The sequence below is a fragment of the Gossypium arboreum genome, chromosome 10, assembly GCF_025698485.1.
Source record: "Gossypium arboreum isolate Shixiya-1 chromosome 10, ASM2569848v2, whole genome shotgun sequence".
NCBI classification, from domain to species: Eukaryota; Viridiplantae; Streptophyta; class Magnoliopsida; order Malvales; family Malvaceae; genus Gossypium; species Gossypium arboreum.
The window spans coordinates 123,030,808-123,043,973 of record NC_069079.1 but is presented as its reverse complement, the minus strand read 5'-3'; the positions used below and the strand labels follow the sequence as shown (position 1 = coordinate 123,043,973).

Below are 13,166 nucleotides of genomic sequence, written 5' to 3'. Positions count from 1 at the left end.
CATGAAACCTCTATTATATATATATATCCCCAGACTCAATAACAAAAATGTCGAACCTTAAGCAATAGCCACTTTATTATCCTTAGCCTTCTACTTTACATACTCAGCCTCCTTACTCACCTATTTCCTCCGACTCTCTGCTCAGCTAAAGTGAACCGACTTTCCTTAACATTACCGCAACCTTCTCCTTGCCTCCTCCCTTGATTCATTCGTAAAAACTTTTAAACAAGTTGTTGATAAAATACAAAAAAAAAGAGTTGATTAGAGTGATTGTTTACATTTGGAGGTTGTGAGGTTTTTGCTAAATCAGTATTGTTGAAACCCAAATTTGCCCTACTCACTTAGCCCACTTAACCAATTTTTAAACCCATACCTGGAGCCCAATAATCAAGCCCAATTCTAATTATATCCCCTAGCCCAAATACTACTAGCCCAAAACCTAAATTTAACCTAGCCCAATAACCAAACAAATTAAGAAACCCTAGCCCCTAAGTTCAGCCGACGCCCCAGTTGCCCCTGACTGTCGGCCAACTGCTCTCTGCATCGACCCTCTGTCACCGCCGCTGATTTGTAACCTGCAAACAAATCAAATAAAAAGGGAGACCACGACACGCAAAGACAGATGACAAAAATAAGAAAAGATAATGGCATGTATTCGGATATATAGGGCCAAAAAACAGAAAATGTAACAAAAAGAAAAAAAGAGGAAGAGAAGGGATAGAAAAACAAAAAGATATAAGCTTTAAGGTGATTTTCGTGTTATTCATTTTTATCTTTTATTATCTTTAGTTTATTTTTTGTTTATTCTTTTATAAATACGAAAATAAAAAGAAAAAAGGAGAGGGTTTACCGGAGTTACCTTGCGACCGCGTCATCGTTCCACGATCTCATCATCGGAGGCTTCTTCCCCGTGGCCGGAATCGTACCAAAACGAGGTAAAAAGGGGCCTTTCTCCTTTCGATTTCGCGGATTTGGAGTCTACCACCTTTGGACCCACTCAAAAAGGGATTGACAAACCCCATCTTTGCGCTTCGTCAGTCACCGGATACGGAGGGGGTACGAGGGGCGGTGGAAAGCAAAGGGTCGGCCATGGGGACGACTAAGGAGAGGAATGAAAAGGGAAGGAAAGTAGAGTGGCTCTCTGATTTTTTCTAAAACAGGGGCTGAAAGTGAAAAAAAAAGGGTTTTGGTTTAGGTAATAGAGGCAAAACGGCACCGTTTGGATGATTAGGGTTCAGAGGCCAAAACGACGTCGTTTTAGACGTCTGACCCGCGTGACCCGACCCGCGCCAGTGGAGGATCCGCTCATTTTGACCGAATGGTCTATTTGCGTATGGGATCGCTCTGCTTTCTTGGCGTGTTTCACTGTGGTCCTCCCTTTCCTTTTTATTTCGAATTCGTCTCAAAAACTTCATTCTTAATTCAATTTTATCCTTTTTTACTTTTTCTCATTATTTTATTTTAATTTTAATACTATATGCTATTATATTTTATTACTATCATTATTATGTATATTATTTATTAGCATTAGTATTATTTTCACTTAATACTTACATACATACATATATTATATAGTATTATTGATAGTTTTCTTTTTATCTATTATTATTATTATTATTATTTTTCATAACTCTAGATTATGTATATATTCTTTAGATATATTAAGTATTTTTAAATTCTATAATACGTACATATGTATTCATATTATATTATGCGTGTATTCTTGAATATTGTTAGTTATATTCTTATATTATCATATATATATTTTAAATGCTATATTAAGTACGCATATATTATATACGGTTTTTCCTTAAATATTATATTATACGTATTTAAATACTAATACTATGTATATATTATTTCATTTATTTTTATCCCTATTATGTTTATTATTAATATTAGTACATATATTTTATTATGTATGTATATATATAATTTGTATATAGTATTATCATTTCTATTATCATATTTATTATTATATTTATTATTTTCACTATTACTTTTATTATCTGTATATGCATAGATGTTTTAAGTATTTATTATAAATATATAATTTTCTTCTTGTATTATTATGTATATCATTTTTACTCATTTCTTCATTATTTTTATTTATTATTTTAACATTCTTATATTATGTATATTATTTTTTTACTATATTATGTTTTTATATATATTATGTATATACATTTTTAATATTATATATGTATATATTTTTAATATGTATGCGTATATATTTATGTAGTATTATTAATAGTCTTTTTATTTCTAGTATGTATACATTATGTAAATATTATATTATGTATGTATATATATATTTATATATTATGTACATTTTAAAAAAATATTATATTGTTTATATGTTATTATGTATATATTTTGATATCATTAGTTATATATTTCTTTATACTATCTTATGTACATATTCCTAACACGTTGTTATTTTTATATATATACGTACTTATGTAGCATGTGTATAGTTTTTATATATATACTATTATCATTCTAATATAAATATATATTGTATATATTTTATATAAATATATTATGTACTTATTTTTAATGTTTCCATGTATATATTTCTTAAACTATTCCATCTACGTATTTTTGATCATCTTATGTATATACATTTCTCATATTATATTATATTATATAGTTTTTATTTGTTACTATTAAGTATACGTATTAACCATTATTATATGCTTATATATATACATATATTGTTTCCATTTCATCTTTAATTCTCATATTACGTTTAATACCGCATACATCTTTATCGTTTTTCACATTATTGTCATATTTATTATTTGCTTCAATATGTTTCTAGTTCTTTTATTTATTTTTATTTCATGTCAATTTGCTCTGCATTACTTCGAAAATCTTATTCTCGTTTTCTAATTAATTTCAATACATGAGGCGACGTATCGGTTTAACACTAAGTCGTTGATTTCATCGCTATGTTGGGTGAATCATATCGGCTTGTGTTGAAAACGGGACGCCCTTTTAACCAATCAAAATTTAAAAAATTCTCGTCTTTTCAACCGGATCACGATTAAATCTTACATTGAACTCGTATTTTTGAAAATCAAGACAACGCGTGTTTTACAATATACCAATTTTGGGCGTCGCGAGGGTGCTAATACCTTCCTTGCGCGTAACTGACTCCCGAACCCTAATTTTTCTCTGGCTTTTGACGTAGACCTAAACTCGGCTTTCTTTTTGTTTTAAAAAAAAAGAAGAAATCTAATAGGTGGAATCACACCTAAGAAAAAGAATCGGTGGCGACTCCTTTTTATTTCAAAATCAAAACTCGGTCTTTAAACCTTTAATCAAACACCCTAATTAGCGACCAAGCTAAATTTTTTTTTTTACGTCGCTACAAGTATTGTAAGTGATGCTTACATATGTTATGTGTTGTTTTCTCTAGGGGTGAGAAAAATTCAATTTGACTAAAAAAATTTGAATTTCGAATTATTTGAATCAAATTAATCTAGTTAATTGAATCAACTTGATTTTTTTTCGAATTTTGAGTTCGAACCAAGTTGAATTTTTGAATTTGAATAACTCAAAAAATTCGAATAAACCAAATACCAAACACATTTACTTTCCTTCCTTCAACCCTTTTCAAACCTTTTTACTTTCCCCCTAAAAATTGTACTTCCCCCAAACCTCCAAAACTTTTTTCCTTTTACTTTCCCCTTAAAACATTTACTTTCTCAAAACCCCTTAAAATTTTTTCCTTTTACTTTTCTCCCAAAACTTTTACTTCCCCCAAACCCCCCAAAACTTTTTTCCTTTTGCTTTCCCCCAAACCTCATCTCACTCGACTCAATTCGAAAAAATTTCTAATTGAGTTAGGATTATAAAATAGGATTTTTCAACTCGATTAACTTGAAATTTTTTATTCGATTAGATTAAACACTCACCCCTAATTTTTTCCTCCACAACTTTGTTCTGAGAAGAGTGGCGATCAAAGATGGGCAATGTTGTAATGGAATATAGTTAGATTACCAAATGGCATGTGTGGATTCAAGCACTTGGGTATTACTTTTTTTTTTTAAATAAGTCCTCTCTTGCATGATTTAGTGTAAGATGTGATTATATGGTGGGATGCACCCTCAAGTATCTATTCTACAAAAGCTTGCTATAGTTAGCTCTTGTCAAAAGATACAAACTATGGTCTACACTACTTTCTTTGGCACGCAATTTGGAGTATTCATACCTTATCAAAGCTTAAAATTTTTGCTTAGAGGTTGAGAAATGAAATTTTGCCAATGGCAGCAAAAATTGCTATAATGCCAACGTCCAATGATTCAAGTTGGAATAAGTGTGGTGTAGTAAGGGAAAACATAGTCTATGCACTTTAAAACTACCTTTTATTGAGAGAGGCATCGAGGTTAGGAGGATTTAATGGATTAGTATTTCATTGTGAGGCTAATCATTGTATTAATGTTTTTACTAGTTTTATTATTTTTCTATGGCATCTCTTGACAGTTCCTAATGAGAAATATTCAATTCAAAAATACTTAATCATCATTTATTTTTAGGAAAATTATTTGATACAATATCAATTGAATTTTTTAAACTCCATGGACAGAGTTAAATGATTGACATGTGTTTATTTTGATTAATTTTTAGTTTTTTTAATATTACATAAAGACATGTTATACTATACGTCAATAATTATAGTAGGAATGATCGTAAAACAATAAGAAAGAAAAAAAAAGAACACAGATTTTACATGGAAAATCCTTATTGAGAAAAACTACGGGTAAATGAGGAAAAATTCACTAATGTTGAAAAACAAAATACAAGAGGTTTTTTGCTACACACGTTTTAAGGGTTAAATAACCCTTTTATTATTAACGTTTAATAGAAGAAGTATAATCCTATACAATTTCAACTTGTGCGGCAAGGTCCGTACCCACAGATCCCCAAATTTTTCTCTTTATTTTATTTTTTTAACAAGTAAATTGCACATTGAACTTTTCAGGTTGGGATTCGGGTCATACAACTCTAACAATCTCTATATTGACAATAATTCTCGATGAACAAGTTCTCCACTTCTTTAATGAAACCCCTTAAGGGGTATTCTTCGACAATGATCACTGACCAAGTCCAAGCAATGTTCAAACTTGGCTATAAAAAGTGACTTAGTCATCATAGCTGCAGGATTATCATGAGTGGTAACTTTGCTCACAACAATATCACCACGGGCAGTAATATCACACACAAAATGATATAAAACGTCAACGTGCTTCGTCTTCTCATGAAACATTTGATCATTCGTAAGGAATATGACACTCTAACTATCACAAAATATTGTACTGATCTGAATGTCTTTGTTGAGTTCACCAAAGAGACCCTTTAACCAAATAGCTTTTTTAGAAGCCTCAATAATCGCTATGTACTTAGCTTTAGTAGTAGACAAAGCAACTGTAGTTTGCAAAGTGACTTTCCAACTGGCGGTGCAACCCTCAATAGTAAAAATATACCCTGTGAGAGACCTTCTTTTATCAAGATCTCTAGCAAAATTAAAATCAACGTACCCAATGACTCCATCTTTATTATTTCCAAACTGTAAGTAAACATCAGTAGTTCCTTGTAAGTATCTAAAAATCCATTAAATTACTTTCATATGTTCTTTACCGGGATTCCCCATGTACCAACTAATTACACTAACTGTATATGATAAATTTAGACGTGAGCAAACCATAGCATACATGTGAGATCCCACTGCACTAGAATATGAAACTCGTGACATGTAGTCAATCTCATCACTGATTGCGGAGACAAGGCTGATAAAAGTTTGAACTGGGTTGCAAATGGAGTACTAATAGACTTAGCTCTCTGCATATTGAACCTGCAAAGAACATTTTCAATGTACCCTTTCTGAGTTAGGTATAATTTACATGCTTTTCTATCTTTGAAAATCTCCATCCCGAGTATCTTCTTTGCTTCTCCCAAACCTTTCATCTCAAGTTCTTTACTAAGCTGGGTTTTGACCTTTCTTATCTCTTATTTATCTTTAGTTGCTATTAACACGTCATCAACATAAAAGAGTAGATATTCAGATGAATCATCACCACTCTTCTCAAGATAAACACAACTATCAAAACTGCTTCTTTTGAAATCATCTACCAAATAGTTTGTTCTTGGTAATAGAATATTATGGTGCTGATTGTGGTGAAAGAACAACTCTACTCTGAGTTTCTATACTAACCTGAGGAGTAGACTCTGTTGTAGATTTTGAATTAATCTGAAGCTCCACCTGCTCCACATGTGTGTTTGATCTCTGCTGGTCTTTTTCAAAAGAGTCTTTAAGAGGTAAGTTATGTAGCCTAGCAGTCTTAATAAAAATAACATCTCTACTAATTATAACTTTTCTAGTTCCAGGACACTATAACTTATACCTTTTAACACCAGCCTTATATCCAAGAAAAATACACTTAATAGATCTAGGCTCCAATTTACCATTATCAACATGAGCATACGTGAGACACCCAAAAATCTTCAAATTAGAATAGTTAGCAGGAGTACCAGACATACCTCTTGTGGAGTCTTTTCCTCAATAGCAATGGACGGAGACCGATTAATCAATGAACATGTTGTGAAGGCCACTTCAGCCCAAAACAACTTTGGTAGATGATTATTCGACAACATGCATCAAACCTTTTCCATTATTGTTCTATTCATCCATTCTGTAATGCCATTTTACTGTGGAGTACGACGGACGGTCAAGTGTCTCACGATCCCTTCTAATTTGTACAATTCATTAAACTCATTAGAACAAAATTTATTTGTGCGGAGGTGTTTTATATGTTTTCCTATTTGCTTTTTGATCATAGTCTTCTAATCCTTAAATGTGGGTAACATATCACTTTTCTGTTTCAGGAATAATGCCTAAAATTTTTTGGAAAAAATCATCAATGATTATTAGCATATAATTAACGCCACCCCTAAAAGACATTCTAGATGGCCCCTAGAGATCAAAATAAATATAATCTAGCGTTCCCTTTGTGTTATGGACTCCTCTGGTGAATCAAACTCTATAACGACCCAAAATCCGTGGGCACCAGAAAAGTGTGTTATCGGGCCTTCATCTTAGTGAAATAAGTTCGAAAATAATTATTCAAAATATTTATGAGTCTAGTGGTGTGTCTAATTAGACTTTAATTAAGTAAATTTAGCTTAATTTAGAGTAATTAGTAAAAAGGATTAAATTGAATAAGAGGTAAAAGTTTAATTCTAAAGTAATAGAAAGTAAATGGCCAAAATGGCAAATATGCCATTAAGTAATGGTTGAGGCAGCATAAACATATTAAAAATCTAAGATTTTATTTAAATTATATATATATATATATTATATAATTGATTATTATAATTATTAATTGTTATGGTTTTATATTATTATTATTATTATTATTAAATAAATTAAATAGTAGAGAATTGTATGGTAATAAAAAAAATATTGGTATATTTGTAATAAATAGATACATGTGTACTTGTTATAAAATAATTTGTTTATTTACTATTAAAGTAATAGATAATTAGATTAAATTATATTATTGATAATTAAATAATTATATCATAAGATTTTTTATGTTAAATAAAGTATGATTATGACAAGTGTAAGGTGATAAAATATACATATGTAATGATAATATTTATACAATTATAATATTTTATTTAAATTAGTAGATATTTGTTATTTATTATTAAAATTAAGAGATATTTATTAATTAAATAATTATAAAATAAGATTTTATGTGATAATTAAATAAAATTATGACAAATGTAGGGTGGTAATATTGGACAAATGTAAAACATGTGTGTGTACAATTGTTATATATATAATTGCTATTAAATAGATATTTATTAATTAAATATAATATAAATAAAATAAAATAAAAAGAAATAAAGCATAAAATAAATAAAACAAACAGAATAGAAAACAGAAGCATTCGAAAACAAGGAGAAAAAAGAAAGAAAAAGGAAAGAAATAGAAAAAGGAAAAACTAGAGATTTAAAGCTTGAAGCTTTGATTGGTAAGTCAATTAAGTCATTTTAGTTAATTTTGATGTTTTAGAAGCTTTAGAATAAAGTTTTGTTGAATTTAAGTTGAAATTTTGAAAGTTAATAGATTTTTACTAGGGTTTATGTTGAACAAATGATGAAATTGGGGTTTATTTGATAGAAATTTTGATTGGAATTGAATAAACGATTGAATTGTAAACTAAGTTATAAGTTTTGAGTTTTAGGGATTAAATTGAAATAAATTCGAAATTATGAAAATATGATAAAAATTAAATAGTTAGATGTGAGTTTGGCAAGAAATTGAGTAGCAAAAATGTATAAATTGAGAAAGAAAAATAAATAGGTTTAGTTGGGATTAAATTGGAATTAAAGTAAAAGTTAGATAAAATTTCAGCATTTAAATTGTGTTATGCTAATAATTGTGAAATTATTTTAATTGTTCGTAGCTAATATCAAGCCTGAAGCATCGGCCCAAAAAGGAAAAGGAAAGATCGTCGAGGATTAAATCCGAAGAAAATTCTGGTTTGTATCACTATAACTCAAGCTTTATAATTAATATATGTTTAATTTAATATGAATGTGTGGTAAGTATTTTAAGGTAAGTATTTAATGAACTGATAAAATTTGTGATTGGGTATTAAAATTGAGATTGATACTGAACTGAATTATGTGATATTGAATATTGTTTTCAATACCGAATTGAACTGTGAAATTACTGAATAATATTACGTATATTGTATTGAACTGTAAAATTTCTAATGAAGTGAATTGCAGTATTACTGTGTAAATTGATCAAAATAATAAATTATAATTAATATTGAATCGAAATGGAAATTGTACTGAAAAATGATTTAAATACCCTATTAACTAGTCGGGCTAGTCGGATATAGTTGGCATGCCATAGGATATAGAAGTGTAACACCCCCTAACCCTAAATCATCCCGGAAGAGGGTTATAGAGCATTACCGGAGTTTACAGAATAATTACACATAATTCCATTATTTTCTTATGTTCATGTCAAAACTGTCTTCTTGAGAAACAGTCATTAAAATATTTATATCTAGAGCTACGAAACTCCAAATTAAGTTCCGTTAATTTTCATTAAAACTAGACTCATATATCTTTCTACCATAAAATGTTCAGAATTTTTGATTTAGCCAATTAGTACAGTTTATTTCTAAAAGTTTCCCCTGTTTCTCTTTCCAACAGTTCTGACCTCTCTTCACTAAAAATTATTTATCTCATAATTCGGGACTCGGATGATGTTCCTATCTATCCCTCTTGAAAATAGACTCGATAAGGATTTTAACTATAAAAATTAAAACTCATAACTATTTTTGTATAATTTCTAATGATTTTCTAAAATCAGAATAGAGGATCTCGAAGTCATTCAGACTCTGTCTCACAACAATTTAAATATCTCATAACATAAAATCCAATTGCATGCACCGTTTCCTCTATATGAAACTAGACTCATCAGGATTTAATCTCATATTTTATTCAGCCCTTAATTCAATTTTCAAAATTTATGGTGAATTTCAAAAGTTACACTACTGAAGGCCATATTTATTCATTTACCACTATTATTCACTAAATCCATACAATATCATTTCATCCTTACATTTACAATTTCAAAATGACATACACATAAGACATCCTAGGTACATGCCATTACCAATAATTAACACACTTTACCTTAATGAATTCGGGATCGAACAGGGATGTTGATTCAACGTTCTATCTTTACTAAACCTGTGCACGGAAACAAACCGTACGCTGAGTATGGTATACTCAGTGGTATTTCTATAATCCGAACACTTAATAATATAACAATTAAACTTAAAATCATAATAACAATTATAAGTATTCATTTATTTGTTTTATAGATAAATTTCATTTACTTACCATAAAAATTCTATACAAGTCATATATCTCAATTCACATTTCAGTTCATCAAGTGACATCAATTATCATCCATTTGAACTTCACTCATTTCATGAACCTTTTAGTTCATATTTTCAATCTCATATCTCAATTTCAATTCTCAATTCAATTTCTCATTTCATTCCAATAGCTCAATCAATCAAATTCACTCGATTTATCTTTTCACTTATTTACCCCTATTAACAAGACTCGGACTCTGATAGATACGCGGATTCCTCCCAAACACACCAGAATATCCAACCCAAACACACTCGAAATATTATAAATCCTCCATAACACACCAGTATATCATATCCTCCCAAGCACACCAATAAGGCATTAAATGCCTCTTCGGATAAATCGAAGTATATAATAACAGAAACATCTTCTCGGCCGAACTACAATCTCCTCATCACATCACAAATCCAATGGCATGCCATTTGTATCCAATCTGTCCGACATCGTTAATAGGGTATTTGATTCACTTTCTCAATTTAATAAATCTTTCATCAATATACCATTCTAATAATCACATATTTTCACACATTTTCACAATTTCATACATTTTCATTCAATTCAACAAATATATTTCAATTATTCACATTAATTCATAATCCAATACAACTCAATTCACTTTTCAATATCAAATATTCAATTATCACAAATCTCATATATTCATATCAATTCCCTCATATTTCCAATCAATATAATTTTTCAATATAACATTCATTCAATATTCAAATTTTACATAGATCATATATATATATATATATATTATAATTTCAATCAATATAAATTTTGTAATGGGCCAATTTAGCCTGGGCCCACGTTAGAACCAAAACCCAAAATAAATACCAAATTATCAAGCCAAAAGTCCAAAGAATAAAACCAAACTAATAGTCTGTCATTACAACCAATATTGATACCCAATGCCCCATAGCCCAAATACAACGGCCCAATAACTGGAACAGACCCAAACGGCCACAAAAATTGAGCCAAGTTTCGGCAAACCCTAAGTTACCCCTCTCTCCTGCGCCGCAACAGCAATTGGGCAATAGACCCATACCTCCACTACAGCAGTCCCATACCTCCACAGCCCTCGTACGTCACGTCCCCACCCCGTGCGCATGCCAACAGACTCTGTACCTGCAAGAAAGAAACAAAAACAGCAGCGAATGGAAACAAATATTGTATATTTTTGGTTGATTTCCTTTTTCGACTATAAAAGCCCAGCTTTTAATCTTTGTAAGGGGGCATATTTTTACGAACGAATACACAAGAGGCAATACAAAAAAAAAAAAGCAATATTGGAAGGTGATTTCTCTGATCTAAATCTCTGGGCTTTCTCTTTGTGATTATTTTCTTGTTTTTTTTTTTATTTCGAGAGTAAATAAAAGAAAAGGGGAACACGAACACAGACGCACACAGAATATACATGCACAGAAATAAAAAAAAGCAATTAAGAATTTGCAAGGGTAATCTCAAGTTTTCTTTCGTTCTTTTTTTTTTTTATTTGGTTTAGATCGTCTTTTAGTGGGTAAATCGACTCCAATGAGATCCCGAATACTTTAAGATACAAAAGTAGGGGAGAGGGGTCAAGTGGTGTTGAATCTCTATTTTATGAACTTTTTTCGTTTTTTTAAAAAAAAATGTATGAGATTTGAAGTTTTATTTTTTCTCAAGTAAAAAAGAAAATACTTACTAATTTCCTCAAGGCATGGTAGAGTACTTACAGCAACAGAATCAGGGATTGTTTTGTGCGCCGCTGGACACCAAATCCGATGGAGATTCAGCTGCTTGTAAAAGGAACCCTAGCAAATTTAATTTCAAGGCTGCTGGTTTTTGTTAAAATGGATGGGTATTTGAAAGGAAAGGAAGGGAAAAATGGTTTAAAATGGTCTGAAATACAAAACAGTGCTGCCCATGACCATAAAGGTCCGCGCGTGGGCCCAAATAGTAAAATGGATCTGCGCCATGTTGTGTGAATGGGGAAATTGCGCGTTGAATCCTTCCCTTGCGCACAGCCTTCAATTTGCGCCCCAATTTCCCTCCCTTATGTTTTAAAATTTAGCTCGCTAATTCATGCGTTGCTTCACTTTGATCCACGATCCAGTTTAGTATTATGGGCGCGGGATATTTTCACTTCTAGTCCCCGCAAATTTGCACACGTGGCACATTGATCCTATTTTATAATTATCTTATTTGTAAATTGTTTCTTCTGTTTTAATTTTGTTTCAATTAAATATTATTTTTGTACATTTTTACATGCTTAATCATTAGTCGTGATATTTTGGGTTGTTTTAGCTAGTTGAATTTTGTAATCTTTTTCTTTTGTTCTATTGTTTTAGTAATGAGTGTATTATTTGAAGTAAAATTTATTTTGGTTTGGGTATGCTATTAATTCTATATTTTTACATATCTTAAGGTTTATATTCTTTTGAGAATTTCATCTATTTTTATACATCATTTAAATTATTATTAAACTTATATTTTACTGCATACATTATCAAAGCAATATTTTTTTATATAAATATAATTTTTAGCAAATTTGTATATAATTGTTTTTTATGTTATTTATTATATATATAATTTATGCTAACTTTAAGTTAATTTTATAATTCATTTATTTATTCTATATTATTTTAATATTCAATTCTTTTAAAAAATGTCTTCACATTTATATAATACATATTAAACTATTTTATAGTATGAGTTATTAATTTCGTGTAACTTACGTAAATATTTTTATGCATATATCATCTTTTAAATTTATTCATGTGTATAATATATATTTTTACGGACCATATTTTAAATTGTATAATTCACTTATTGTATATATTTTCATATTTTATTATCCTTATGTATATATTATTTATATGTTCCATCACTCCCAAATCAATTTGTTACATATAAGATTATATTATACTTGTTCTCAAAGTTCTCTTATTAAATATAGGCATATAGATATATATTACTAGATATGATCATGGGCCGGGCCGGGCCAGTTCAAATTTGGGCCCATACAAATTTTTAGGCCCGTCTACTAGGCCCGAGCTCGGCCCAGCCCGAAATATGGGCCTAAAATTTTGCCCAAGCCCAGCCCGAAATAAAATTACTAAGCCAGAGCCCAGCCCGGCCCGGCCGATATTAAATTTTTTTATTTCATTAAATGAAATAAAAAATTTAAAATATAATAAATCAAATATATT

At 30.0% G+C, this 13,166-nt stretch overlaps 1 long non-coding RNA gene across 1 annotated transcript; it reads right to left on the bottom strand.

Moving 5' to 3' along the window:
• Positions 1-10,816: 10,816 nt before the first annotated feature.
• Positions 10,817-12,045, bottom strand: LOC108487430 (uncharacterized). Its single transcript, XR_008272550.1, has 2 exons — positions 11,660-12,045; positions 10,817-11,103 (listed from the first exon to the last, which is right to left on the bottom strand). It is a non-coding gene; the product is annotated as an uncharacterized LOC108487430 (long non-coding RNA).
• Between the last annotated feature and the right edge of the window lie 1,121 nt (positions 12,046-13,166).